We start from the raw sequence: 5,572 nt of genomic DNA on the forward strand, positions 1-5,572 counted from the left end.
TCCCTAGAAATGGATCAACTAAGAAGAAAAAGGATACTAAATACAAAAATATATCCTCATGTAATGGAGTTGGGTCAGAGCTCAACACTTACTTTTCTGAAACCAATGAAGCAACTCTCTATCCAAACATTGATCTAGGAACTTCTTATTACTAATACGAAGAAACAAAGACCTCATATTCACGGGTCCTTATAGAAGACTATCCCGTAGCAACCCAATCTAATTGAGGATCATGTCATTAAATATCAGAAGTTTTGGATCACTACAGTCTTGTCGAACACTGCATAATATAATTCAAACCAGAAAACCTGCTTTGGTGTTGTTACAGAAAACAATGGTAGATAGGGACAAAGTTCAGAATATCCTCTTGATTTTATGCCCAAATTGGGCGGTCTACACAACCAATCCACTAAGGAATTCTGGAGGTCTTTCCGCTATATGGAATCCCAAAATTTTCTCCCTTTTGGCTTACAAATCCTTCGTTGGCATCATTTTATCGGGATATTGTCGGGGTTATTTGACAAGATTTCGTATCCTTAATCTATATGCTCCATATGAAAATAGAAAATAATTCTGGAAGGTGGTAAAAATTCTATTGTAACTATTTTTAATGCTGCAACAAATGAAGTTTTGTCACATCCACTTTGCTTCTAGCCATCATCATTCATACCATGTCCAAGCAAGTTGAAGCAACTTATTCATTCTATATCAGCAATATACAGATAGGAAGTGTTTTAGACTACACTCTTGCTTTCATGAGTGTAGCCTTGGACATGGTGCGTGATAAATGGGATCCAACTCTAAAGAAAGGTTTCATCGACATTACTTCCTCAAGAGATTTCTATTGGATTTATAGCAGCCTTCAATTTGTATTTTGTGGAGAGATGATTGAAGATTTAATAGGAAATCAACAACGATTTGGTGATTTAGTAGCTTGGGGAGGTTGTACAATAATATACTTGCTTTGTCAACAACTTCACTTTGACCTATTTGACTTTGTGTATACAAATATTAATGCTGTAGAAGTGGATAATGTAGTAATAACATATTTGACATCAAGAGAAACATCAAAACCAACGAATTATGGGTAGGATCTGGAAAATGCAAAGAAGTCGAGAACATTGAACGATCACGTCTTCTCAATGCTAAAAGCACATTCTTCCGCTAAAGATAGAATTGATGTGCAATCAAGCAAATTGATGTCACACATATATTCTTGGATGTCTGTTATGGAATATAATAATAAGGCATTAGGTGAACCAACAATAAAGCCGGAGATTCCTAAAGCCAAACTTAATGCAGATGAGCATCTGTTCTGTGACAACTGCAAGACATCAATTGTTGATTACCATCGGAAATGCCCATATTGTTCATATGATCTTTGTCTCAGTTGTTGTCGGGGGCTTCGAGAAGGTTGTCAACCAGGTGGTGGTAAAGCAGAATTAGCCCAACAGCAGTCTACAGATAGAGGTTATTCTAGAGAGGGATTACCAAGAAATAAGCAAACAAAGGTGTCGGGCGGAAGATCAGGTTGGGAGCTTCACTCCCAGGTTACTAGCAATAGCACTGTAGACCCTACAGACAGATTACCAGATTGGAAGGCTAATAGTGATGGTAGCATTCCATGCCGAATATGGTGGCTGTGGTTGTCATTTATTAGAATTAAAACGCATTTATAGAATGAATATGATTGCAAAACTTGACAAAGAGGCAGAGGAAATGGCCAGCAGCTGCAAAGTCGCAGAGGGCTTGAAAATTTCTCACTCCTGTACCTCATGCTTCAAGTCTGGTTCTTATGGGAAAAATGGATATTCTGAAAGGAATTTACGCCAAGCAGCTCATAGGAAGGACAACAGTGACAATTATTTGTACTGTCCAACTGTACAGGATACTAAAGAAGAAGGCCTTGAGCATTTCCAGAAACACTGGATTAGAGGTCAACCGGTCATTGTGCAGAATGTTCTTGAAGGCACTTCCAGTCTGAGCTGGGACCCATTGGTCATGTTGCGGCCTGTTCGAGAGACTATGAATGGCAAGTTTAATGAGGAGACAAAGATAAAGGCCATTGATTGCTTAAATTGGTGTGAAATTGAAATCAGCGTCAACCAATTTTTCAAAGGGTACGCAGATGGTCAAATGCATAAAAATGGTTGGCCTTTGATGTTGAAGCTGAAGGATTGGCCACCACGAAATTTCTTTGAAGAACGTTTACCACGCCATAGAGCTGAATTCATTAATGCATTGCCCTTTCATGAGTACACACATCCTGAATGGGGCCTTCTTAATCTGGCAGCAAAGCTTCCTGATAATTGCTTAAAGCCTGATATAGGACCCAGAACTTACATTGCTTATGGGACAAGTGAAGAACTTGGCCGAGGTGATTCTGTTACTAAGCTGCACTGTGATATGTATGATGTGGTAAATGTATTGACTCATACAGCTGAAGTCAAGTTCCCAGGGTGGCAGCAACTTAAGATAGATAAAATTCAAAGATCATTAAGAGCATTAGACTCGGAAGAACTTTATGAAGACTCAGATAGGATTGGAAATTCCTTTGGTGAAGAAGAGAGAGGAAAAACAACTAAAATTGAGGCATCATCATTTGATGTTTCTGTGTCTCAAAGCAACAGAAAAGTTTCTTCAAGTCAAACTATTGATGAATGCCTTAATGATAATGACATTGAATCTAGTTTGAGGGCAAAGTCTCTTGATCTCTGGTAAGATCCATATTACAGTTCCACATTTGATTGGCTGGATGGGGAGGATCAGTTTTTTCTGGGATTCCATGGTTGGTAGTTCTATCCACCATATTCGCAGAGACAAAAATTATCTGGCAGATTCACTGTCTAAAACAGGTCTACAGGATGCTACTGGTTTTTGGTTTTTGCAGGTTCTATCTGAGGGAGTAAGCTATCATATCCAAGAGTTTATTTTGCCGGACTTCTAGTTTCATTTCTGTTTTCTTCACAGGTTTCCATGGACGGGTCTCTGATCTTTATGTGGCTGTTTCTTTTATCATCTTGTTTATGGATGGTGTACATGATGTTTCTGTACATCCATATGTTTCCTGTTTCTCTATGTGATCATGTTTTGTTTTGGAGATCTCCCAGAACACTATGTTTCAGTCAAATTTTCCTTAGCTATTCACTGGAATTCTCCCATGGTGATTTCATCTGGTTTTCTCTGCAAATGGGAGTGTATATGATGTAAATTTTGAACTTTATATCCCTCATATAATAATATTCAGCTTTTTCATTCTGAAAAGGTTAAGCATAGCACATCAAGCCCAATCATGTCACTTTCTTGGTGCTTTTTCTGCCTGTAGCCATTCAGGTTTACTTGATGAGAACTGACATTATTTTCAAGCATAAGTCAATATTATGGAATTTTCCCCAGAGCAATGCAATATGCCCTTGGTTAAACTTTACAGTCTAAGTGGGTGCATGAATGATGCATATGGTGTTATTGAAAATCTATCTTTCACAAGTATTTACAGTTCCTTGCTTTACGCCTGTAGAATGCATGGAAATATTGAGAAATCAGACATGGAGATGATGTAGGTAGAGTCCAAAATTTTGGTTTGGCCAGCTATCATTATATTGTTTTATATATTATTAATTCTAAGCCTGATGAAAATTGTAATGTTGCAACATATAATTAACCCTAGTATATCTTTCAGGTATGCAAGATGACATAAAGATAACTGTGACAATAGCTGGAATATTTAAGAACAATTGGCTGGCATTAGAAAGGAGAATATCGAATTCTAATGTTGGCATGAAAGATGATGCAAACAGAAAGCTAATCCTAAAGGTTACAATTGAAATAATATTGAGGAAATCACTCAAATTTTAGGACTGGTAAATGGTGGCACTCTATTTAGAAAATATTTTTGGGAACAAAGGCCAAATTCTATTACACTAAATGAAAAATGTAGTGGGAGGTTTTAAATAACATATTGAAGAATAAAATTGAAATCTAGTGGTCGGATATTATGAGATTGAAAGCAAATTTTCCCAAAAAAGGCCCTACTTCCCTCCATATTTAGATATAAAAAATTCCTTTGTTTTTTGAGACAGACAAATCCATAACTAAGTCTTTCTCTACAACAAATCCATAACCGTGTTGAAGGGAGAAGTCTCTACAACTGTCTTATGAGGAGGACCTATACGCTGTCAAAAGAGGTTCTAACTTTGAGTTTTCTTCCAAGTCTGGGTACTTGTCTATGATTTATGGCACATATGCAAGCCTTGAAAGTTTGAGAATGCGCAAGAATAAACTCCTGGGATAAATACCCATTTGATTATAAGGACTTCTCCTACATTGATGTGAAAGTGTCAGCAAGGAAATTTGCAGATATCTTAACACAGAAACAAGCAATCACATTCCATTAAAATGCACTTAACTTTACATATGCCCAAAAGCAGAGGAAATAACTAAGCTGGAATCCGATCCAAGAAAATGCCCCATATTATCATCCTATGCTTAGTAATGCTTACAAGGAAATGGGTTGGGTATGTGTTTAAAGTCTGTACAATCAAAAAGAAAGAATCTAAAGGTAGCCCCAACAATCTGAACAGACAACAAGATATCAGTTTACCAAGTCAATCTAATAATGTAGCACATATGGACTCATCTTGATATTGCTGCCTTGAGTTTACTGGCTATTTCACTTGTCAAAGCGAAGGATAATCCCTTCGATTATGTGTATACAATGGGCCAGTATCTTGAGCACTGAGGAATCAGATGAACGCAGCTGATTTTATCTCTCTAGAGGTAGCACTGGTGTATTCTAGCTGTGTAAGTGTCATTTAATGAGGTTGCAACTTTTTACATATTACAAAAATACGTGAATAAATGGCAAGATCATAAACAACCACACAAACGGCAATTGTTTTCCATTGAGAAGAATCTATATACCCCTCTCAATGTCCTGCAAGGCAAGGACATGGATTGAAAAAAATATATATACTCTTCTCAAAATATTCCTAGTTCTCCAAGTTGCAACCGAGCCTCAAGAACTTAACAGTTGTGAAGCATTGAAACCCATATTCTTGTATTCTGGTTTTCGTCATATGATTAAGAAAATAAAAAACTATACAAACATATGTATCATATTGATAAAATCGGTATACCCCTATCAAGGTTTTGCAATGCAAGATCGGCTAGATTCACCCAGTTTTGGGTTGCGGTGTAGATATCCGTATACTGCTCAGCCACAACCAGTATTTTTTCCTTCATCGTTGTCTTAGCAAGTGCAGAAGTGCCAAGAACAAAATTTTTATGATTTTTTGGAAGGTCAATAGTCACGGGTGTTTTAATATAATTTTAACCTTGAGATGACAGGTTATGACGAAATCTGCAACGACTGGGAATCTGGTAGGGTATACGACGGGATGTAATGATTCTCGCTAGAGTGGGAGGAAGTTGCTATGGTCCCTGTCGCTTCTACTTTCCTCGTTCTGCTATGATATCGCTTGTTGTGCGTCTTTTCTACTTTCCTCGTTCTGCTATGGTCCCTGTCTCTTCTACTTCCGTCTCTGCAATTCAAATGTCTGTGTGTGCGATCGCA

General features: G+C 37.5%; 1 pseudogene; it reads left to right on the plus strand.

The window, feature by feature from the left end:
- The first annotated feature begins 1,229 nt into the window (after positions 1–1,229).
- On the plus strand, positions 1,230–3,258 carry LOC149201280 (lysine-specific demethylase JMJ27 pseudogene; annotated as a pseudogene).
- The last annotated feature ends 2,314 nt before the right edge of the window (positions 3,259–5,572 follow it).

The sequence above is a fragment of the Pinus tabuliformis genome, chromosome 2_1 (genome assembly GCF_031772625.1).
Source record: "Pinus tabuliformis cultivar Carrire ecotype Pingquan chromosome 2_1, CPIR1, whole genome shotgun sequence".
NCBI classification, from domain to species: Eukaryota; Viridiplantae; Streptophyta; class Pinopsida; order Pinales; family Pinaceae; genus Pinus; species Pinus tabuliformis.